Here is a 26184-nt window from a genome sequence, read left to right as displayed (position 1 = left end):
GCGCTGTGAACACTTTCCAGATGCACTGTAATAGTATCCAATAAACAGTTTGATTTTCATGTCGTTTTGAAATGGTCCACCCAACTAAAATATAGAATTTGATGAACATTACAGCTGAAAATATTAGTAATTAGAAGTAACTCCAAAAAAGATTTATGTTTCAGATTGTAGTTCCCATATCTGGGTTACAAAGGTTCTTTAATTCCACTATGTATTCATTGGAATTTACTAGGTTTTGAGCTTGAATTCCAACTGAAAGGATGGCATTGGAGGCTTCATACATTACTGATTTTTATGCTAAGGGTTTTATTGTAGTAGCAGTCCTCTCAAAGCAATCCTCTACAACCCTCTCAATTTAGTAATGCATTTACTTTATTAATTTTTAAATTGTTAAGTCTCCTAGGGATCACAGGGAGAACAGGCTGGGCAAGTCAATTCCCACTCCACATTTCTTGCCTTGGACACTAGTGTTTCCTAGGGTATTCCAAAGCATTTCTAGGTCAGTTAGGAGATGTAATACTGGCAACATGTTGTGGACCTGCCATGGTGCCTGATGCCAGTTGGACATATCTGGTCTGGCCTTTTTTCTCATAGAATAGGTGCAGATACTGCCTCCTTCCAAGACACCCTTTCTCTTTGCCCCTACCCACCTCCCATTATCACCCCGTTTAGAGAATACAGAACTAATTATCATTTTGTGGTGCTAAGTAATTTGTTAATGATAACTAGAAAAGCAGTAATCCTAATAGATCCCCTGCAGCCAGCAACAAACCCCCCCCCCCCGCCCCAAAAAAAAAGATCCCCCAGCAAGCATAAATCCCCCAATAAAAATAAACACCCCCAGCAACTATAGATCCCCATGGCAAAATCCCCCCCCCCCCACACCAATAGATCTATCCCAGCAATAACAGACCCTCACCAGCAATAATAGATCACCCAGCAGCCAGCGTTGAAAAGATCCCTTCCTAAAAAGCAGATCTCCCTCTGCAACAATAGACTTCCCCAGCATTATTAGACCCCCCTGCAACAACCCCCCCCCCCAGTGATAATAGATTCCCCAGCAGCCAGCATCAATAGTCTCCAGCACTGAATGTGTGTAATGGAAAGGGGTGCTGAAGTGTGCTGAAGGACACTTCAGCACCCCTTTCCATTACATACATTCAGTGCTGGAGACGATGGAACTGCTTTCCCTGTGTTCCTACTGAAAAAAGTTCCTGTGTATGGTACACCTGCCCAGTGGCATCTGTATCTTCAGACATCCTTAGCTTGCAGCATTTATTTTAAATGACCAAAAGCTATAATTCATGGTGCTCTTTGACAGCTGAAATTCTGTGGAGAACATTGCTTCCAATGTTTACAACCAATCCTCGTTCTCATTTTATTAAACTTAGATTATGCCCATGCATTGGATCAGGGGCTTTAAATGGTCAGCTTTAGCATTTCTGGCAGAAATTAAAAACCGTGGGTTCTGATCAATTCTGCTTATTAACTTTTTTTTTTACAGCCTTCTAAAAAAAAAAAAAAGAATGCTAAGCACATTTAGAAACATCTTAAACATGCTTCTTTCACTGCAGTAATTCATGCAAAAGGAGCCCTAAACAAGTATTGAGTGCATACAATAATGTACATGTGCATACTTTTCAGTAAGCCAACATTTCTGTAATAAAAATCCTTTTTTTTATTGGTCTTATGCAATATTCTACTTTTCTAAAATACTGAATTTGTGGTTTTCACTAGCTGTAAGCCATGATCATCAAAATTTGAAGAAAGAAATGCTTGAAATATATCACTCTGTGTGTAACACATCTATATAAATTAAATGAGTTACACTTTTTGAATTGAATTACTAAAATAAATTAACTTTTTGATGATATACTAATTTTATGAAACGCACCTGTATCTCTTATGGCACTTTTCCACTGCAAGTACCGGCTCGTACCGGCTCGGCTCTACTCGGCCCTGCTTGGCCCGGTTTGCTTTTCCACTGCTGGTACCGCATGGTATAGTGTCGGAATGGTTCGGTATGGTACGGTATAGGTTTGCTTTTCCACTAAAGTAGTACTAAAGTTAAGTGGGTGGGATAACAACGGGGTGGGTGGGATTCTCTGACCAATCAGTGGCTAGTAGTGACTGCATGCAAAGTATTGTGGGATATGGTACCAGTTTGGTACCTGTTGGAACCACAATCGAGTAGGTACTGTTTTTTCAGAGCCGTACCGTACCGTTCGGTTCCATGCAGTGAAAAAGCAAACCTATACCGTACCGTACCGAACCATTCCGACCCTATACCATGCGGTACCAGCAGTGGAAAAGCACAAAAGCGTGCCAAACCGGTACGGTTCCATGCAGTGGAAAAGCGCCATTAGTGTTCCTTTGGTGCTATTTACCATATCGTAAACGCTAAAGCAGGTTGATGATTTAGGGGCAATGCCCCCAACTTTACCAGTGATACTGGGTAAGCTTCATCAGAGAGGTTCTCCTGGGCCCAACTGCACTCTAAATAGGAATCAATAATGGCTGTGCCTATCTGCCTAAACAGTGTCCAAAACACAGGTCCTCAAGTAAGATAATACAGTATGAAAATTTTTGAAACCTTGACTCTTTATTGTATAGAATAGAGAAATGCTTTTATGAAAAAGAAACATCTGCCAGCTGGTAAGTGCACAGGCTACCTAAATAGAGAAAAAAATGAATACTGAATACATTGTTTGGGTAGTACCTGACACTTTAGCAATGTAGTTATATATTTTGATCAAATTGAAAGGAAATCTGATGTATTGTGTCCAGCTTTAGACCAACTGCATACTGTGATTAAACTTTTTATTAGTTTATGATTTCAATACTGCATTTTTGGAGGGTTTTATTTGAGGTGTGTTTAGCCAAGTCAGTCAACTTTTCCTTTATTTTTAGGGTTGAGTGAGCAAACCTTTCTAATGACTTGGACAGCAATATATTAATTATTTTGAAGTTGCTTTACAATTGTTTAATGTTGCCAAGCAGATTACCAAATGTTTAATGTTAAATCATCATGTCAAGCATATAAAGCAGTGGAAAGATGAGCAGTCAAATACTTGTAAACATTAATATTAGTAGTTAATGTTTTGTGGCACTCCCAGTTTTCCATATATAAAGGAGCAGAATGAATGGAGAGCATATTGAGAAGGACATTCACTTAGAAAAGCACACTTTTAGGTCATCCTCTCACATCCATCATCATGAGTTACAGTGGTCACTCCTCTGCTGGATTATACCATGGAAGCTGCCATGTTGGTAGGCATCTGTCTAAGATCCCAAGCCACACATCTCATTATGGAGGATCTTCAATTAGCCATCATGGAGGATCCCACTCTTCTCACCACCATGGGGGTTCCTATGCTTCTCATCATGGAGCATCCCATAATTTACATCATGGAGGTTCCCATACTTCTCACCATGGAGGGTCCCACAAATTCCATTCTTCAGGTTCTCAAAGTTTTCATCACAGAGGATCCCAAGCCACCCATCATGGAAGTTTCCATAAAGTCCATCAAAATAATCACTATAGAGCTCCCAGTGTACATGGAGGATCAGGAGGCAAAGGAATCTCCATATCCAAGCATGTTCATGGAAGTGCTCACTCCGACAGCCATAGAAGCATTATTAGTCATCATGATTTATTTAATGTCAATGGGAAGGAAACCATGCAGCAATTGAATAATCGCTTGGCTACCTACTTAGACAAAGTCCGCTTCCTAGAGCAACAGAATGCCCAGATTGAAAGGAATATCCGGGAGTGGTATGAGAGGAATCAGCCCAGCGCTTTACCTGACTACAGCTGCTTCTTCAGAGTCATTCAAGAGCTTCAAGGCCAGGTAAAAAAAATTAACTTGTCTAAATACGTGGTGTAATAATTAGGACATTTTTTTGACACAGATTTTTTTTTTTTTTATGAACACTTTTTAAACCCACCCTGACACCTACATCTTTAAAATATAAAAACATATTGTACATATTAGGCATCTAAAGGGATACCAGATTACATATTTTATACAGCACCCGAAATGGGTCTCAGGGCATTTCATTCATGCTTTCGGGCACTCTGATGAAGACATGTACTGGATAAAAATCATGATTTTAGGACTGTTTGCGTCAAAGGTATTGAATAAACTAGGACTCAAGATGAACAAATATCTGTACTTGCTGGAATTGTTGTCAGACTGAAAAATTAAAACTAACTTCACATCTAAGGAATGGCACGCAGTAATATATTACATTTTGTTTTTAGGTTCAGATATGCTTTAATATAGAAGCCATTTTAGACTGAAAAAATGCTATAAAGAATTTGACAATAGTTTCCCTCAATATGATTATTGGACTGTGCACAGTAAAACATTAAAGTGATACAAAACACACACTGTTTACTTTACATTATCACTTCTCTCCATCTATGGATGATGGCTCTGTACAATATACAGCAGGTAGTGGGTTCACTCAACGGGACCCTCAGCAGGAGAAGTTTTCCAATTAATGTCAATGATTAAGCGGGGCACAGCCCATCTTTCTTAAGACTTGGCAACAGCTAGGCTACACAATCTCAGACTTTAGCAGAGACACAGACAAGGAGGGAGAACAGCAGGATCGACACATTTTTTGCAGTATACAGAAAATAAATCCTATAGTGACTGTTACGAAAAAATGAAGATATGCTCCATTTTTTCTGCAGCACACTGTATGGCACTGGAGAACACTGCAGTAAAGGGCTGAGCAGAGACCTGAATGGAGTGTACGCTTTGTACACTTTCAATAAAGTAAAAAAAAGGTAAACAGTGTCTTGCGTTGTACAACTCAAGGCACCGCTCATCACCATTGCCACACCACAGATATCAGTTGAATGCTATAAGGGAATGTTTTAGCATGTGGCTAGTGTGAATGAACCCTTAAGTCATATTACAGTGCAAGCCATAATAGATATGCAATAAGCTACCTTAATTGATTCAGAGCAAAGTTCAGTTTAATACACTCCATGAATTTAACCTTTGCAATATACAATTAACACCTATATTTTTCCAGATTTCCTCAACTTCTGTGGAAAATGCCAGGATTGTATTACAAATAGACAATGCTCGTCTAGCAGCAGATGACTACAGAAACAAGTAAGCCTTTCTATATTTCATGTCTTTCATCATTATTATCATTATCAGCATTAATTGCTTTTGTCTTCCTTTTGTCACCAGGTATGAAATGGAACGCCAGCTGGGAAGCAGTTTTGAGGCTGATGTGAATAGACTTCGTATACTACTGGAAGAACTGAGCAGGGAAATATGTCATCTACAGACACAAGTAGAAAACCTTCAGGAGGAACTGCAGCTAATGAAGAGGAACCATAGGGAGGTGGGATGCTTGCTACCCCTTTTTAAAGCTAAATGTGTTGTCACAGAGCAGGTGTAAATAATGTCAAACTAATAATGTTGCTTTATGCTCCTCTGAGGTATGCTGCTGTCCTAGGCCACCTGTGGAAAATTGGCAACTTTGGCAACTTTTTAAATCTTTTATCTTTATTTAATTGTCAATGAACTTAAATGGTCTGAGAAATGTTTCAAACTATTCTCAAAACATTTACCTATTGACATAAGCCCAAAAGCCAAGACAACACAGGTCCTAAAGTACACATTATGGAGATCTGCATATATGCACCCATAACACAACTAGTTTCTAACACTTCTTTTTACAGGAAGTCAACGCTTTGCAAGCTCAGTTGGGTGCCAGGGTCAATGTGGAAATGGATGCTGCTCCATCGGCTGATCTGAATAGAACCTTGTTTGAGATCAGAGAGCAGTATGAGAATCTGATGGAACGGAATCTGAGAGAGGTGGAAACTATTTTCCGACAACGGGTAAGTCTTTTTGTAGACTGAAAAAGCTTGTTAAACCTGTTAGAAAAGTAGTGTGATAGCTATCTATTACATTTGGATCATTAGGCACTATTACTTCATGGTTATATTCCAGTAAACAATAAATATTGATGAGAACATGATCGGCTTTATTTCTCAGTTGTATTGAACAATTCCAATCTTCCAGTTACACTGAAGATCGGGACCACTGCTCTCATGCAGAGATCTTCAGAGGTCCACCACACCCCTTGCACAGTCACAACTACTCTGGCCAACTGGCCACGCTCATGCTTCCTGATCAGCGATGTGAGTGTTTATTGGGGCACTGGTGCGACTAGGCTTTAAGGCTGTTGCCTAAGAGCATAAAGGACAAAATGAAGTGGCATAACTTAAAAGATATTAAAACTAAAAGAAAAGTACAAATCAACTTAAGCCTAGCTATTGTATATTTGTAATATGTTTCTTCAAAGATTAGAAATAAACTCTCTTTGACTTTATGTATAAAACGATATGGAAATCAGCCTTCATATATTAAGGGGTACATGACTCTAACAACCGTTCTATTCATATAGACTGAGGAACTGAATCGTGAAGTTGCTTCTGGTTCTGAACGACTCCAGTCTGTACAAACTGAAGTCATTGACTTGAGACGTACCATTCAAACCTTGGAGATCGAACTGCAAAGCCAGCTCAGCTTGGTAAATATTATTGCCAGCCAAATATTAAACGTTGTGTCAATGGCCAGTTGCTGATAGTTTAAGTCTGTGAGCATCTTCGGTTCATTCTGCAAAGACTAACAGTATCTACTGTAATTACCTGTTTTTTTTTATACAACCTTTCTCTATATTTTCCCAGAAAACAGCTCTAGAAAACACATTGGCAGAGACAGAAGCCACATTTGGGGCTCAACTTGCCCAATTACAATGTATGATCAACAATGTAGAGTCCCAGCTGGCCCAGATGCGATCTGACCTGGAACGTCAGAATCAGGAATACAAGATCCTGATGGACCAAAAGACTCACCTGGAGATGGAGATCGCCACCTATAAGCGCCTATTGGAAGGTCATGATATCCAGTATGTATTTCACACAGGACAAGCAACTTAATATTCCTTAAAACATGCAGTCCTCAATGTATAGCAACACCTATTCACATTGAATCTTTTAAGAGGAAAGAAATCATTTTTATATCTGAATTTATTCTGAATAATATTCGATCAGCTACCAGAATAGAACAGCTTCATTTTAAGACCAAATGGTTAATAAAATGTTCCCATTTTGTTTATCAATATATTAGTTAAATCAAGCCATACAGAATGGTCAAAATACCATATATTTCTTCAATAACCTTAACTGTGTGTTTTAAATTTCAGCACTTCAAGTCACCCTTTTCTAGGAGGCAGTCATGGTATGTAATTATATATTGTCTTAAAGTAATTGTAAACATATCGTTTTTTTCTAAAATAACAAATATGTCATACTGATCTGCACTGTGCAATGTTTTTGCACAAAGCAACCCGGTCCTCCTCTGCCCACTCTCCTGGCTCCTCCCCTGCTGAGTGCCCACTATAGTAAGTGACTTGCTATGAGGGCACTCATGTGGGCTTGTTCCACAGCCGGCTCTGTGTGTCTATAGACACACAGAGTATGGCTCGGCCCTACCTCTACTGACTGTGATTGACAGCAGCGAGAGCCAACGGCTCTCGTGCACAGGGTTGGATCAAGATCGGGCTCAGGTAAGTATAAGGGAGGTATAAGGGAGGGCTTGGGACTGCACAGAGAAGGTTTATTTTAGCCTAAGCCAAAAAAAAAAAACCTCTTAGGCTTTAGAACTACTTTAAATAGCAGGGCATGAGGTGGTAGAAATATGTGTAGAACCTAAAATATGGGAAACATTTTAACTATTATGTGGACATTTAAACATTTATTTCAGCCAAATATATTTACAAAATGTTATCTGAAATTCACATTGCATAAATCACTATGTAGCCAGATATTTCTAGGCCCTTTTTGCCAATGAGTTCCATAGCAGTCACATTATCTGCTGTGAATTTTGATAGGCCCTTGTATATGAGACAAACAGCATTCAAAGTGGCAATATTATAAAAAGATTAGACAGAAACCTGCTTCCCTTCGTACCATCTGCAAATGGTGGGCTTTGATCCAGAAATGAGTAAACAGTAGTTTTCTGCTGTGAAAATGTGGAATAGTCTTGCACATGAACTGATTTTAGCTGTAGACAGTTTCAAAAAAAGTTGTATGCATTCATGATACTGCAAAACATAAAGGGCTAACTACATTTTCAAATACATAGTTGAATGTTTGTCCAGGGCAACCTCTCTCAACAAGTCTTGGGGTATCCCTGCTAAAATCAATAGCTCATGGTACATAAGCAGATTTCTCAACTTGACTAAATATGTGACGATAACAATGATAATTGAAATATGGTGGATTGATAGGAAAAACATAGACAAGTTGCATCCCTTTATAATGTGACATAGATGTTTATTAATTTGAACTACTGTATCTTCTACTTTTAGGATCTCACCACGCAGTGAAAGTTCACCATGTAACTAGCCCTACTCATCATCAACATCATCAAAGTCATCATCAACATCATAATCACCATAATGTATGCTAATGTATTTCTGGAGACCTCTGTGGATAATTGTATTATCCTATCTTTACAAGGTATTTTGGTGTCTTCCTCTGTCTTCTTATGTGGCCTTCGAAATTTGTTTCACCTATGCAAATCTTGGCATGAGACATGAACTAGATTCCCCAAGATACCCAGTAGATACAACTGAAATTATGCAAGGTTTAGGATAAGTTAGATATGTGATCATTTTTGTAGGTTAGTGGTAGGTAAACAATTCAAGTTTATCTAAGTTGTAAGTTAATTTCAAGATGTTGACCCACAAGTTACAAACACTATGGAGTTCTGGCCTTTGAACACTTTATAAAGATCTAGAATGAGAGAAGATATTTCAGTGTACCCAACATTTTTTTAGGGATTGCATAATCCTAGGGCATAATATATGACTTTCCATTAACTTTTTTCTTGGAGCACGTTTAATACTTTTAGGGCCCATGTACTCTATCTTGTTACAATAATGCATTTTAACAAACAGATGTTGTATCAACACGTAGTGCAATGTGTTTCAGTGCCATTTATTGTGTAACAGCATTGAATGGCACCCCATTCTTCCACCTGAACAGAATGCATCTATGCTATAGCATGATGCAGTACACCACACGGTACAATATGGGTGCGTTGGAGAAAACTATAGAGGTCAGGAATTCTTACCTGCTTTGGGGCCCATTCAGAACAAATATTCTGTGGTAATGGAGTGCACCAAATGCCCTAAAAGTGAGTTGTGGTTTATGCAGCAACAGGCCCTTATGGTATTGTACATACAGTTGCAAGGAAATTGGCTTCACTCAAAAAAAGTGAGCTGCACCATAATCAGTCATTTTGATTTACAATGATCATATGCAAAATTAGTTAGGATATGAACCAGTCTGATCAGTAATGAAATGTGCCTATAGTATGTGAAAGCATACATAAAACACATGCTTAATTCAAGTGGAACTCTAGTTTTCTGTTGTGACTTTAGGGAGTTTTCTTAACATAATCCTGTGCAGATTTTATTATAGAGTTGTGAATTTAGGCAGTTTTCATAACATAATCCTGTTCAGATTTTATTATAGAGTTGTAGTATTGGTTTTATAATCATATGTTATAAACCTATTTGTATTGTCCACCACTGTACATATTAATGGAATATTAGCATGCAAAATGCATATTTTATTGTGGCGGACATACTAAGGCCTTGATTCTGGTTATTTAGAATGTGTGAGGATTATTTTGTATTATTATATTTGACTACATATATATATATATATATATATACAGTATATGTACTCGTGTTGTACTACTGCAGTAATCTGGGTGAATTTTGATCATCGTTATCTTGTCCTTTTCACTCACTAAATTTTCAATAAACAATTCCTATCTTGTTCATGCAATCAGTTGTGTTTGTGTTGTTAATGATGCACACATTTTTTTTTTCTGCCAAACTAAAAAAATGTAAAAACAAAAAATGTCTAAATAAGCTTTTATATATATGTAAATAAATAAGTGTCCACAAGGCACTAATGGGCCAGTACCTAGGATAGCAAGACTGGAGGAGGCAACGCCTAGATTGAGAATTGATTGTCCATCCAGACATTTGTGGCTTATTGAGCAAGTAGGCTGTAGGGGAAAGAGGATGATGGGAGGAGTTCAAGCCTTTATAGTTATGAAAGTATATAAATCAGACCATATGCTACCTCCTTAGCTGATACTAGAGGAAGTTTTTATTAAATAACACCATGACAGAAGGTCACTTATAAAAGGGCATGACCATTAAGGTGTGCCCAGAACAGCTTGATATCTAGCTATGGACCTGCAAAAAATACGATCTACCTAAACCAGTATGGATTATTAAAAATCACTATTTGAAGTGTGAAAAATAAACATGGTTAAAAAGGGTAATATTAGTCAAGGTGATAAAAAAATACTTTCTAGGAATATTTCACATACAGTATATACAAAGCAAATCAGCTAAATACGTTTTTAAAAAAGTACATTTAAGCCCCTAATAATTTATTGAATCATTAGTCATGTTATGCTCTGGACTGCAGAGTGGAAGGGCTCTTCTTTGGATATCCACACAGTATGATGTGGACATTTATCACTGACTGTCCAGTTGCAGAGTTCCCTCAGGCTCTAGAAGACTGCAGTAGCATACTGATGTCAGGGTAAGAGGCAGCAACAAAATTGCTAATGGCTATCCCAAACTGTAGTAGTTATAATAGTATCCAATAAACAGTTTGATTTTCATGTGGTTTTAAATTGTTCCACCCAATTAAAGTATAGATTTAGATGAACATTACAGCTACAATTATTATTATTTGGAAGTAACTCCAAAAAAGATTTATGTTTCAAATTATAGTTCCCCTATGGCCTCTTTCACACGGCCGCTCCGGTTTTTTGCTCCACTGCGGGACTTTTTTTTTTTCACGAAGCGGATGACACTTGTGTCATCCGCTCTGTATGTCTGCATATCATCCCATCCATTTGCGGATGATATACGGACATAATGTAAGTCTATGGGCATTGCCGATGTCAGCGGATGACACCGCTGACATCCCATTTTGCTTCCTTTCCATTTTTTGAACGGAGGAAAAATAGGGTTCTGTTCCATTCCAAAAAACGGAACAGAACTGAAAGGATGGAAATCGGATGTCAGCGGATGGTATTCCGCTGACATCCGCAATGCCATTGACTTACATTATGTCCGTAAATCATCCGCAAAAAAATAGGATGATTTGCGAACATACGGAGCGCCCGTGTGAAAGGGCCCTATCTGGGGTACAAAGGTTCTTCCATTCCACTATGTTTCCATTGGGATTGGAAAAGATGTTAGGCTTTGATGCCAAATGAAAGGATGCCATTGGAGGCTTCAATTGTTACTGATTTTTATGCTAAGGGTTTCATTGTAGTAGCAGGGGTCTCTGCAATCCTCTCAATTAAGTAATGCATTTACTGTATACATTTTTATATTGTTAAGTCTCCTAGGGATCACAGTGAGAGCAGGCTGGGCAAGTCGGTTCCCACTCCTCTATGCTTTATGCTACGTGTTTCCTATGTTACTCCAAAGCATTTCAAGGTCAGTTGGTATATATTATACTGGCAACATGTTGTGGGCCTGTCACAGTGCCTGATGTCAGTTGGACATGTATGGTAAGACTTCTTTTCTCAGAGTATAAGTGCAGATGCTCCCTCCTTCCAAGACACCCCTTTGTCTTTGCCCCTACCCACCTCCCAGTACCACCCCTTTTAGAGAATACAGAACTAAGTATTATTTGTGTTGCTTAGTAATTTCTATGGAATTTGTTAATGCTAACTAGCAAAACAGTAATAGATCCCCTGCAGCCATCAACAACAGAGCCCCCAGCAAACATAACATCCCCCCAATAACAATAAACCCCCCCAACTATAGATTCCCACCAGAAAAATACCCCCAGCAACAACAAATCTATCCCAGCAACAACAGACCCCCCGCCAGCAACAATATATCACCCAGCAGCCAGTATCAAAAGACCCCTTCCTAAACAGTATGTCTTCCTCAGCAGCAATAGACCTCCTCAGAAGTCGGGAGTACCAAGTCAGAAGTCTCAGTGCGTTCCCCAAGCTTTAATACAATCCACGCTGTTATAGGTAATGTCCTTTTTCCTTTTACACAAATAATTTTGTGCATATCATGTGGCAAACCTCAGGTCCTTCCTCTCATTCTTTCAATAGAATTTTGTATTTAAAATTCCTCCAGTATAACGGGAATATACGATATTATGTACTGGGGGCCATCTACAGAGAGGGTGCCTTGTATATGTTTCCCAATATATAAGGGCCATCTACATAGCTACTTAGTTAGTCAAGTTGAAAAAGGACTCAAGTCCATTCAGTTCAACCAATAAAAGCAAAAAGTAATATCCCATATACATAATCCTTTACCCACAGTTGATCCAGAAGAAGGTGAAAAACCCCAGCAAAGCATGATCCAATTTGCTACAGCAGGGGAAAAAAATTCCTTCCTGATCCCCCCAAAAGGCAATCTGATTTTCCCTGGATCAACTTTGCCTATAAATGTTAGTACCCAGTTATATTATGTACATTTAGGAAAGAATCCAGGCCTTTTTGAAGCAATCTACTGAGCTGACCAGAACCACCCCTGGATGGAGTCTTCTTCACAGCTCTTAATGTGAAGAAACCTTTCCATATTTGCAGACAAATTCTCTTTTCCTCTAGACGTGAAGAGTGTCCCCTTGTCCTCTGTGATGACCTTAAAGTAAATAACTCAACACCAAGATTACTATATGGACCCCTCGTGTATTGTACATGTTGATCATATCCCCCTTAATCTCCTCTTCTCAAGAGAGAATACATTTAGATCCTCTATTCTTTCCCCGCAGCTGAGTTCCTCCATGCCTCTTATCAGTTTGGTTGCTCTTCTCTGCACTTTCTCCACTTCCCTGATATCCTTTTTGAGAACTACTGGTGTCCAAAACTGAACTGCATTTTTCAGATGGGGTCTTGCTAATGATTTGTACAGGGGCAAAATTATATCTCTCTCTCTGGAGTCCATACCTCTCTTAATGCAGCTGTACTCCCCCTGGTATGCATGATGCATACATATTCTTAGCCCTCAAGTGCATAACTTTACATTTATCAACATTAAACCTCATTTGCCATATATTTTCCTAATTGTTAAGCCAATGATCTGAAAGAATATTGGTTTGGAGCTCTGACCTCACTAGGCTGCATGCCTGCTCAAAGATCTTCAGCTACTCAAGGCGAAAGATAAGCTTGACAGCCGTGTTATTAGGAATGTCAAAGAATGTCTGCAATAGCTGGTCAAGCATTTTTCTCAGGGCAGATTGACTCTAAAGTTATGAGACAATCAAGGAAGTTGCATCTGCTCACCAATCCTTTTGAAAATACTAGCCGTCTGAGGTTCTGTTGATGCATTGGCTTCAATGCTGCCTAAGTTAGTCAGACCATCGATCATACACTGCTGGCAACAAAAGTGAGTACACCCCTAAGTGAACATGTGCAAATTGGGCCCAAAGTGTCAATATTTTGTGTGGACACCATTATTTTCCAGCACTGCCTTAACCCTCTTAGGCATGGAGTTCACCAGAGCTTCACAGGTTGCCACTGGAGTCCTCCTTCACTTCTGCATGACGACATCACGGAGCTGGTGGATGTTAGAGACCTTGCACTCCTCCACCTTCCATTTGAGGATGCCCCACAGATGCTCAATAAGGGTTTAGGTCTGGAGACATGCTTGGCCAGTCCATCACCTTTACCCTCAGCTTCTTTAGCAAGGCAGTGGTCATCTTGGAGGTGTGTTTGGGGTCGTTATCACGTTGGAATACTTCCCTGCGGCCGAGTCTTCGAAGGGATGGGATCATGCTCTGCTTCATGTCACAGTACACGTTGGCATTCATGGTTCCCTCAATGAACTGTAGCTTCGCAGTGCCGGCAGCACTCATGCAGCCCCACACCATGACACTCCCACCCCCATGCTTGACTGTAGGCATAACACACTTGTCTTTGTACTTCTCACCTGGTTGCTGCCACACACGCTTGACACCATCTGAACCAAATAAGTTTATCTTGGTCTCATCAGACCACAGGACATGGTTCCAGTAATCCATTTCCTTAGTCTGATTGTCTTCAGCAAACTGTTTGTGGGCTTTCTTGTGCATCATCTTTAGAAGGGACGACAGCCATGCAGACCAATTTGATGCAGTGTGCAGCGTATGGTCTGAGCACTGACAGGCTGACCTCCCACCCCTTAAACCTCTGCAGCAATGCTGACAGCACTCATTTGTCTATTTCCCAAAGACAACTTCTCGATATGATTTTGAGCATGTGCACTCAACTTCTTTGGTCGATCATAGCGAGGCCTTTTCTGAGTGGAACCTGTCCTGTTAAACCGCTGTATGAAAAATGTAGGGTTGCGGCACTCAAATAACAGTACGTATTAATGATAGGGACAATCCAGTCTGCTTACCAGATTGAAAATCAAAATGAACCTGTCAGCAAGTAAAGATGGTGTTGAATCTCTCTTTTACAACTTGGCTCAGTCAATTCAATGGAGACAGCAAGATATATGTAAACAAACAAAAAGAGATCTCATGGTGCAGTATGTTCCAAATTTTCAATACTTAAGAACAGGCCCACCACCAAGAACTCTGACGGTGCCATACTATCAAATGATTAAATAGGCCGCTCACCAGAAATGTATAAATTCAGGTGATGTATTCAAAAGAGGACCGTCACCAGGATCCCTTTAAGATCACCAAGCAATGATAGTCAAACAGGCTGCTTACCAGACTCTAATGGAAAGTACACAATTGTACGCAGGTTGTAACTCCTCTCCACATCCGATAGCAGACACACTGCAGAAATCAGGTCTCAAAAACGTAAAATAAACTCAAAACAAAAAAAAGATATACATAGTGTGGTATGTTTGGACACCAGGATAGCATCTAATGAGGAACCACCACCAAGATCCCTGTGGGCTACAAGTAACCACTTGTGGATGTAAATGAATGGGCTGCTTACAAGAAACACTTAATGTGATGACATGAATACAGGTTACAGGGATCCAGGTAGATTCTTCATGGTAAAGGGGATCTCATATGAAGGAGGATCCAATATCCGGATAAGCCGATCCACCAGAGGGGTTAACCACCAATGAATTTCAATACCCAAAAAGAGGAAAGAGGCTCATGGTGCAGTAAATATAAACAAACTCACATTTATTTTAGTCAATTACATGTAAGACTGATAAAAACTGCACAGAGGAAAACCACGGTGCAAGATCAAATAATGTGTCCCAGGATCTGCAGGAGGGTCACCTGATGCATTTTGGCCAATCAGCCGTCATCTGAGGTACCCTCCTACAGCATAGACACGCATTAAATAAGGCCAGCAATCAGGGACGTATTACATGTATCCATCAGCTGTTAAAATCATCCTCCCTTTGTGGTCACTCCAAATAGCTGCAGGGCGGAGACGTAGATCGCATGTATGAGGGGCGGGGGCCTTGACCACAACCGCCAATCTTGTCACCAGAAGAGGAGAAAGTGCACACCTCGAGCCAGAACCCATGGTCACACCTCCTACTTCACTCTGGAAGGGTACACCCGGGCCAATGAGTGCATATAAATGTATGGTGGCTACAAGAAATAACGCTACCCCTCAAAGGCTATGCTGTGCATATTTCTAAATCGGATTCATGAATAATGATATGCTTTAAGCACAATAGTAATGAGCCTTTAACACAAAGATCATCAGAAAAGATGACAAGACCACAGAAAGTGGACACTATAATGAAAAATAATTACAATCAATTTAAAAACTAAAAAAGGTAAAAAATATAGAGATAATACATAAAAGACCCCCTAGTGGTAAAAATGTGAATCATATGGCTTATTAATAGTTCCAATTTTTCATAAGGATATTAATAATTGAAAGTGTAAGGTATAGGACCATCTATAAAGTACATTAATTCCTTTTTTCATAAATTCCAGAAGCAAAAAAATTCCAAAAAAAAACTCAAAAATACATCCCTTATCAGCCATTGTTAATGAAACAGTTTATGTCCCAGTCGATGTTCAAACCGTAAGAGCCGGGTGATGTCACTTCCATGTCTACGGCCGTGACCAGAAGTTCTACATTCATACACATCCCACGAGTTGCGGTGGAATTTGTTCCTTTACTGAGATGTAAGTTGCTACTTTTTATTTTAATAAATGATTTTATATACTGCGCAATGAGCACCCTCTTCTCATTTAACTATATGATGGAATATCCTGCAAATATCTGAGCGTATACCCATGGGGTTAATCCACAACGCTTCTGCTGTGTAAAAGAGTCAGAACAGGAGACCAGGATATCTATCCCTCTGAGTGCCTGAGATTGAGAGTTGTCAGGAGACACACTCTGTCCATTACGCCTGTTTATATTTTGGTGAAGGTGAGCGGCCATTTCTTATTAGTTACCGGGATCAACTGTAAAATTGTAAAAATAGGTGTGCCAAGCTTGTAGCATCATACTCAAAAAGACTTGAGGCTGTAATTGGTGCCAAAGGTGCTTCAACAAAGTATTGAGCAAATGCTGTGAATACTTATGTGCATGTTTTTTTTTTTTTTTTTTAAATAAAGTTGCAAAGATTTTCAACAAACTTCTTTCACATTGTCAATATAGAGTATTGTTTGTAGAATTTTGAACAAAATAATGAATTTAATCCATTTTGGAATTAGGCTGAAACATAACAAAATGTTGAAAAAGTGAAGCGCTGTGAACACTTTCCAGATGCACTGTAATAGTATCCAATAAACAGTTTGATTTTCATGTCGTTTTGAAATGGTCCACCCAACTAAAATATAGAATTTGATGAACATTACAGCTGAAAATATTAGTAATTAGAAGTAACTCCAAAAAAGATTTATGTTTCAGATTGTAGTTCCCATATCTGGGTTACAAAGGTTCTTTAATTCCACTATGTATTCATTGGAATTTACTAGGTTTTGAGCTTGAATTCCAACTGAAAGGATGGCATTGGAGGCTTCATACATTACTGATTTTTATGCTAAGGGTTTTATTGTAGTAGCAGTCCTCTCAAAGCAATCCTCTACAACCCTCTCAATTTAGTAATGCATTTACTTTATTAATTTTTAAATTGTTAAGTCTCCTAGGGATCACAGGGAGAACAGGCTGGGCAAGTCAATTCCCACTCCACATTTCTTGCCTTGGACACTAGTGTTTCCTAGGGTATTCCAAAGCATTTCTAGGTCAGTTAGGAGATGTAATACTGGCAACATGTTGTGGACCTGCCATGGTGCCTGATGCCAGTTGGACATATCTGGTCTGGCCTTTTTTCTCATAGAATAGGTGCAGATACTGCCTCCTTCCAAGACACCCTTTCTCTTTGCCCCTACCCACCTCCCATTATCACCCCTTTTAGAGAATACAGAACTAATTATCATTTTGTGGTGCTAAGTAATTTGTTAATGATAACTAGAAAAGCAGTAATCCTAATAGATCCCCTGCAGCCAGCAACAACCCCCCCCCCAAAAAAAAGATCCCCCAGCAAGCATAAATCCCCCAATAAAAATAAACACCCCCAGCAACTATAGATCCCCATGGCAAAATCCCCCCACCGCACCAATAGATCTATCCCAGCAATAACAGACCCTCACCAGCAATAATAGATCACCCAGCAGCCAGCGTTGAAAAGATCCCTTCCTAAAAAGCAGATTTCCCTCTGCAACAATAGACCTCCCCAGCATTATTAGACCCCCCTGCAACAACCCCCCCCCCCCAGTGATAATAGATTCCCCTGCAGCCAGCATCAATAGTCTCCAGCACTGAATGTGTGTAATGGAAAGGGGTGCTGAAGTGTGCTGAAGGACACTTCAGCACCCCTTTCTATTACATACATTCAGTGCTGGAGACGATGGAACTGCTTTCCCTGTGTTCCTACTGAAAAAAGTTCCTGTGTATGGTACATCTGCCCAGTGGCATCTGTATCTTCAGACATCCTTAGCTTGCAGCATTTATTTTAAATGACCAAAAGCTATAATTCATGGTGCTCTTTGACAGCTGAAATTCTGTGGAGAACATTGCTTCCAATGTTTACAACCAATCCTCGTTCTCATTTTATTAAACTTAGATTATGCCCATGCATTGGATCAGTGGTCAGCTTTAGCATTTCTGGCAGAAATTAAAAACCGTGGGTTCTGATCAATTCTGCTTATTAACTTTTTTTTTTACAGCCTTCTAAAAAAAAAAAAAAAGAATGCTAAGCACATTTAGAAACATCTTAAACATGCTTCTTTCACTGCAGTAATTCATGCAAAAGGAGCCCTAAACAAGTATTGAGTGCATACAATAATGTACATGTGCATACTTTTCAGTAAGCCAACATTTCTGTAATAAAAATCCTTTTTTTTATTGGTCTTATGCAATATTCTACTTTTCTAAAATACTGAATTTGTGGTTTTCACTAGCTGTAAGCCATGATCATCAAAATTTGAAGAAAGAAATGCTTGAAATATATCACTCTGTGTGTAACACATCTATATAAATTAAATGAGTTACACTTTTTGAATTGAATTACTAAAATAAATTAACTTTTTGATGATATTCTAATTTTATGAAACGCACCTGTATCTCTTATGGCACTTTTCCACTGCAAGTACCGGCTCGTACCGGCTCGGCTCTACTCGGCAATGCTTGGCCCGGTTTGCTTTTCCACTGCTGGTACCGCATGGTATAGTGTTGGAATGGTTCGGTATGGTACGGTATAGGTTTGCTTTTCCACTAAAGTAGTACTAAAGTTAAGTGGGTGGGATAACAACGGGGTGGGTGGGATTCTCTGACCAATCAGTGGCTAGTAGTGACTGCATGCAAAGGATTGTGGGATATGGTACCAGTTTGGTACCTGTTGGAACCACAATCGAGTAGGTACTGTTTTTTCAGAGCCGTACCGTACCGTACCGTACCGTTCGGTTCCATGCAGTGAAAAAGCAAACCTATACCGTACCGTACCGAACCGTTCCGACCCTATACCATGGGTATCAGCAGTGGAAAAGCACAAAAGCGTGCCGAACCGGTACGGTTCCATGCAGTGGAAAAGCGCCATTAGTGTTCCTTTGGTGCTATTTACCATATCGTAAACACTAAAGCAGGTTGATGATTTAGGGGCAATGCCCCCAACTTTACCAGTGATACTGGGTAAGCTTCATCAGAGAGGTTCTCCTGGGCCCAACTTCACTCTAAATAGGAATCAATAATGGCTGTGCCTATCTGCCTAAACAGTGTCCAAAACACACGTCCTCAAGTAAGATAATACAGTATGAAAATTTTTGAAACCTTGACTCTTTATTGTATAGAATAGAGAAATGCTTTTATGAAAAAGAAACATCTGCCAGCTGGTAAGTGCACAGGCTACCTAAATAGAGAAAAAAATGAATACTGAATACATTGTTTGGGTAGTACCTGACACTTTAGCAATGTAGTTATATATTTTGATCAAATTGAAAGGAAATCTGATGTATTGTGTCCAGCTTTAGACCAACTGCATACTGTGATTAAACTTTTTATTAGTTTATGATTTCAATACTGCATTTTTGGAGGGTTTTATTTGAGGTGTGTTTAGCCAAGTCAGTCAACTTTTCCTTTATTTTTAGGGTTGAGTGAGCAAACCTTTCTAATGACTTGGACAGCAATATATTAATAATTTTGAAGTTGCTTTACAATTGTTTAATGTTGCCAAGCAGATTACCAAATGTTTAATGTTAAATCATCATGTCAAGCATATAAAGCAGTGGAAAGATGAGCAGTCAATTACTTGTAAACATTAATATTAGTAGTTAATGTTTTGTGGCACTCCCAGTTTTCCATATATAAAGGAGCAGAATGAATGGAGAGCATATTGAGAAGGACATTCACTTAGAAAAGCACACTTTTAGGTCATCCTCTCACATCCATCATCATGAGTTACAGTGGTCACTCCTCTGCTGGATTATACCATGGAAGCTGCCATGTTGGTAGGCATCTGTCTAAGATCCCAAGCCACACATCTCATTATGGAGGATCTTCAATTAGCCATCATGGAGGATCCCACTCTTCTCACCTCCATGGGGGTTCCTATGCTTCTCATAATGGAGCATCCCATAATTTACATCATGGAGGTTCCCATACTTCTCACCATGGAGGGTCCCACAAATTCCATTCTTCAGGTTCTCAAAGTTTTCATCACAGAGGATCCCAAGCCACCCATCATGGAAGTTTCCATAAAGTCCATCAAAATAATCACTATAGAGCTCCCAGTGTACATGGAGGATCAGGAGGCAAAGGAATCTCCATATCCAAGCATGTTCATGGAAGTGCTCACTCTGACAGCCATAGAAGCATTATTAGTCATCATGATTTATTTAATGTCAATGGGAAGGAAACCATGCAGCAATTGAATAATCGCTTGGCTACCTACTTAGACAAAGTCCGCTTCCTAGAGCAACAGAATGCCCAGATTGAAAGGAATATCCGGGAGTGGTATGAGAGGAATCAGCCCAGCGCTTTACCTGACTACAGCTGCTTCTTCAGAGTCATTCAAGAGCTTCAAGGCCAGGTAAAAAAAATTAACTTGTCTACATACGTGGTGTAATAATTAGGACATTTTTTTGACACAGATTTTTTTTTTTTTTTTTTTTTATGAACACTTTTTAAACCCACCCTGACACCTACATCTTTAAAATATAAAAACATATTGTACATATTAGGCATCTAAAGGGATACCAGATTACATATTTTATACAGCACCCAAAATGGGTCTCAGGGCATTTCATTCATGCTTTCGGGCACTCTGATGAAGACATGTACTGGATAAAAATCATGATTTTAGGACTGTTTGCGTCAAAGGTATTGAATAAACTAGGACTCAAGATGAACAAATATCTGTACTTGCTGGAATTGTTGTCAGACTGAAAAATTAAAACTAACTTCACATCTAAGGAATGGCACGCAGTAATATATTACATTTTGTTTTTAGGTTCAGATATGCTTTAATATAGAAGCCATTTTAGACTGAAAAAATGCTATAAAGAATTTGACAATAGTTTCCCTCAATAGGATTATTGGACTGTGCACAGTAAAACATTAAAGTGATACAAAACACACACTGTTTACTTTACATTATCACTTCTCTTCATCTATGGATGATGGCTCTGTACAATATACAGCAGGTAGTGGGTTCACTCAACGGGACCCTCAGCAGGAGAAGTTTTCCAATTAATGTCAATGATTCAGCGGGGCACAGCCCATCTTTCTTAAGACTTGGCAACAGCTAGGCTACACAATCTCAGACTTTAGCAGAGACACAGACAAGGAGGGAGAACAGCAGGATCGACACATTTTTTGCAGTATACAGAAAATAAATCCTATAGTGACTGTTACGAAAAAATGAAGATATGCTCCATTTTTTCTGCAGCACACTGGATGGCACTGGAGAACACTGCAGTAAAGGGCTGAGCAGAGACCTGAATGGAGTGTACGCTTTGTACACTTTCAATAAAGTAAAAAAAAGGTAAACAGTGTCTTGCGTTGTACAACTCAAGGCACCGCTCATCACCATTGCCACACCACAGATATCAGTTGAATGCTATAAGGGAATGTTTTAGCATGTGGCTAGTGTGAATGAACCCTTAAGTCATATTACAGTGCAAGCCATAATAGATATGCAATAAATACCTTAATTAATTCAGAGCAAAGTTCAGTTTAATACACTCCATGAATTTAACCTTTGCAATATACAATTAACACCTATATTTTTCCAGATTTCCTCAACTTCTGTGGAAAATGCCAGGATTGTATTACAAATAGACAATGCTCGTCTAGCAGCAGATGACTTCAGAAACAAGTAAGCCTTTCTATATTTCATGTCTTTCATCATTATTATCATTATCAGCATTAATTGCTTTTGTCTTCCTTTTGTCACCAGGTATGAAATGGAACACCAGCTGGGAAGCAGTTTTGAGGCTGATGTGAATAGACTTCGTATACTACTGGAAGAACTGAGCAGGGAAATATGTCATCTACAGACACAAGTAGAAAACCTTCAGGAGGAACTGCAGCTAATGAAGATGAACCATAGGGAGGTGGGATGCTTGCTACCCCTTTTTAAAGCTAAATGTGTTGTCACAGAGCAGGTGTAAATAATGTCAAACTAATAATGTTGCTTTATGCTCCTCTGAGGTATGCTGCTGTCCTAGGCCACCTGTGGAAAATTGGCAACTTTGACAACTTTTTAAATCTTTTATCTTTATTTAATTGTCAATGAACTTAAATGGTCTGAGAAATGTTTCAAACTATTCTCAAAACATTTACCTATTGACATAAGCCCAAAAGCCAAGACAACACAGGTCCTAAAGTACACATTATGGAGATCTGCATATATGCACCCATAACACAACTAGTTTCTAACACTTCTTTTTACAGGAAGTCAACGCTTTGCAAGCTCAGTTGGGTGCCAGGGTCAATGTGGAAATGGATGCTGCTCCATCGGCTGATCTGAATAGAACCTTGTTTGAGATCAGAGAGCAGTATGAGAATCTGATGGAACGGAATCTGAGAGAGGTGGAAACTATTTTCCGACAACGAGTAAGTCTTTTTGTAGACTGAAAAAGCTTGTTAAACCTGTTAGAAAAGTAGTGTGATAGCTATCTATTACATTTGGATCATTAGGCACTATTACTTCATGGTTATATTCCAGTAAACAATAAATATTGATGAGAACATGATCGGCTTTATTTCTCAGTTGTATTGAACAATTCCAATCTTCCAGTTACACTGAAGATCGGGACCACTGCTCTCATGCAGAGATCTTCAGAGGTCCACCACACCCCTTGCACAGTCACAACTACTCTGGCCAACTGGCCACGCTCATGCTTCCTGATCAGCGATGTGAGTGTTTATTGGGGCACTGGTGCGACTTGGCTTTAAGGCTGTTGCCTAAGAGCATAAAGGACAAAATGAAGTGGCATAACTTAAAAGATATTAAAACTAAAAGAAAAGTACAAATCAACTTAAGCCTAGCTATTGTATATTTGTAATATGTTTCTTCAAAGATTAGAAATAAACTCTCTTTGACTTTATGTATAAAACGATATGGAAATCAGCCTTCATATATTAAGGGGTACATGACTCTAACAACCGTTCTATTCATATAGACTGAGGAACTGAATCGTGAAGTTGCTTCTGGTTCTGAACGACTCCAGTCTGTACAAACTGAAGTCATTGACTTGAGACGTACCATTCAAACCTTGGAGATCGAACTGCAAAGCCAGCTCAGCTTGGTAAATATTATTGCCAGCCAAATATTAAACGTTGTGTCAATGGCCAGTTGCTGGTAGTTTAAGTCTGTGAGCATCTTCGGTTCATTCTGCAAAGACTAACAGTATCTACTGTAATTACCTGTTTTTTTTATTATACAACCTTTCTCTATATTTTCCCAGAAAACAGCTCTAGAAAACACATTGGCAGAGACAGAAGCCACATTTGGGGCTCAACTTGCCCAATTACAATGTATGATCAACAATGTAGAGTCCCAGCTGGCCCAGATGCGATCTGACCTGGAACGTCAGAATCAGGAATACAAGATCCTGATGGACCAAAAGACTCACCTGGAGATGGAGATCGCCACCTATAAGCGCCTATTGGAAGGTCATGATATCCAGTATGTATTTCACACAGGACAAGCAACTTAATATTCCTTAAAACATGCAGTCCTCAATGTATAGCAACACCTATTCACATTAAATCTTTTAAGAGGAAAGAAATCATTTTTATATCTGAATTTATTCTGAATAATATTCGATCAGCTACCAGAATAGAACAGCTTCATTTTAAGACCAAATGGTTAATAAAATGTTCCCATTTTGTTTATCAATATATTAGTTAAATCAAGCCATACAGAATGGTCAAAATACCATATATTTCTTCAATAACCTTAACTGTGTGTTTTAAATTTCAGCACTTCAAGTCAACCTTTTCTAGGAGGCAGTCATGGTATGTAAACATATATTGTCTTAAAGTAATTGTAAACATATCGTTTTTTTCTAAAATAACAAATATGTCATACTGATCTGCACTGTGCAATGTTTTTGCACAAAGCAACCCGGTCCTCCTCTGCCCACTCTCCTGGCTCCTCCCCTGCTGAGTGCCCACTATAGTAAGTGACTTGCTATGAGGGCACTCATGTGGGCTTGTTCCACAGCCGGCTCTGTGTGTCTATAGACACACAGAGTATGGCTCGGCCCTACCTCTACTGACTGTGATTGACAGCAGCGAGAGCCAACGGCTCTCGTGCACAGGGCTGGATCAAGATCGGGCTCAGGTAAGTATAAGGGAGGTATAAGGGAGGGCTTGGGACTGCACAGAGAAGGTTTATTGTAGCCTAAGCCAAAAAAAAAAAAAACCTCTTAGGCTTTAGAACTACTTTAAATAGCAGGGCATGAGGTGGTAGAAATATGTGTAGAACCTAAAATATGGGAAACATTTTAACTATTACGTGGACATTTAAATATTTTTTCAGCCAAATATATTTACAAAATGTTATCTGAAATTCACATTGCATAAATCACTATGTAGCCAGATATTTCTAGGCCCTTTTTGCCAATGAGTTCCATAGCAGTCACATTATCTGCTGTGAATTTTGATAGGCCCTTGTATATGAGACAAACAGCATTCAAAGTGGCAATATTATAAAAAGATTAGACAGAAACCTGCTTCCCTTCGTACCATCTGCAAATGGTGGGCTTTGATCCAGAAATGAGTAAACAGTAGTTTTCTGCTGTGAAAATGTGGAATAGTCTTGCACATGAACTGATTTTAGCTGTAGACAGTTTCAAAAAAAGTTGTATGCATTCATGATACTGCAAAACATAAAGGGCTAACTACATTTTCAAATACATAGTTGAATGTTTGTCCAGGGCAACCTTTCTCAACAAGTCTTGGGGTATCCCTGCTAAAATCAATAGCTCATGGTACATAAGCAGGTTTCTCAACTTGACTAAATATGTGACGATAACAATGATAATTGAAATATGGTGGATTGATAGGAAAAACATAGACAAGTTGCATCCCTTTATAATGTGACATAGATGTTTATTAATTTTAACTACTGTATCTTCTACTTTTAGGATCTCACCACGCAGTGAAAGTTCACCATGTAACTAGCCCTACTCATCATCAACATCATCAAAGTCATCATCAACATCATAATCACCATAATGTATGCTAATGTATTTCTGGAGAACTCTGTGGATAATTGTATTATCCTATCTTTAGAAGGTATTTTGGTGTCTTCCTCTGTCTTCTTATGTGGCCTTCGAAATTTGTTTCACCTATGCAAAACTTGGCATGAGACATGAACTAGATCCCCCAAGATACCCAGTAGATACAACTGAAATTATGCAAGGTTTAGGATAAGTTAGATATGTGATCATTTTTGTAGGTTAGTGGTAGGTAAACAATTCAAGTTTATCTAAGTTGTAAGTTAATTTCAAGATGTTGACCCACAAGTTACAAACACTATGGAGTTCTGGCCTTTGGACACTTTATAAAGATCTAGAATGAGAGAAGATATTTCAGTGTACCCAACATTTTTTTAGGGATTGCATAATCCTAGGGCATAATATATGACTTTCCATTCACTTTTTTCTTGGAGCACGTTTAATACTTTTAGGGCCCATGTACTCTATCTTGTTACAATAATGCATTTTAACAAACAGATGTTGTATCAACACGTAGTGCAATGTGTTTCAGTGCCATTTATTGTGTAACAGCATTGAATGGCACCCCATTCTCCCACCTGAACAGAATGCATCTATGCTATAGCATGATGCAGTACACCACACGGTACAATATGGGTGCGTTGGAGAAAACTATAGAGGTCAGGAATTCTTACCTGCTTTGGGGCCCATTCAGAACAAATATTCTGTGGTAATGGAGTGCACCAAATGCCCTAAAAGTGAGTTGTGGTTTATGCAGCAACAGGCCCTTATGGTATTGTACATACAGTTGCAAGGAAATTGGCTTCACTCAAAAAAAGTGAGCTGCACCATAATCAGTCATTTTGATTTACAATGATCATATGCAAAATTAGTTAGGATATGAACCAGTCTGATCAGTAATG

At 39.1% G+C, this 26184-nt stretch overlaps 2 pseudogenes across 2 annotated transcripts; both read left to right on the top strand.

Annotated features, from left to right (window-relative positions):
- Window positions 1-3139: 3139 nt before the first annotated feature.
- On the top strand, window positions 3140-8510 carry LOC309566810 (keratin, type I cytoskeletal 19-like; annotated as a pseudogene). Its single transcript has 8 exons — window positions 3140-3851; window positions 5050-5132; window positions 5214-5370; window positions 5711-5872; window positions 6442-6567; window positions 6725-6945; window positions 7243-7277; window positions 8410-8510. The product of its transcript is annotated as a keratin, type I cytoskeletal 19-like (transcript).
- An 11400-nt stretch (window positions 8511-19910) lies between these two features.
- Window positions 19911-25290, top strand: LOC309566816 (keratin, type I cytoskeletal 19-like; annotated as a pseudogene). Its single transcript has 8 exons — window positions 19911-20622; window positions 21827-21909; window positions 21991-22147; window positions 22488-22649; window positions 23219-23344; window positions 23504-23724; window positions 24022-24056; window positions 25190-25290. The product of its transcript is annotated as a keratin, type I cytoskeletal 19-like (transcript).
- Window positions 25291-26184: the final 894 nt, after the last annotated feature.

Source organism: Pelophylax lessonae (assembly GCF_965119305.1).
Source record: "Pelophylax lessonae genome assembly, chromosome: 11".
NCBI classification, from domain to species: Eukaryota; Metazoa; Chordata; class Amphibia; order Anura; family Ranidae; genus Pelophylax; species Pelophylax lessonae.
The sequence above is the reverse complement of the archived record's forward strand: the minus strand, read 5'-3'. Positions and strand labels throughout refer to the sequence as shown.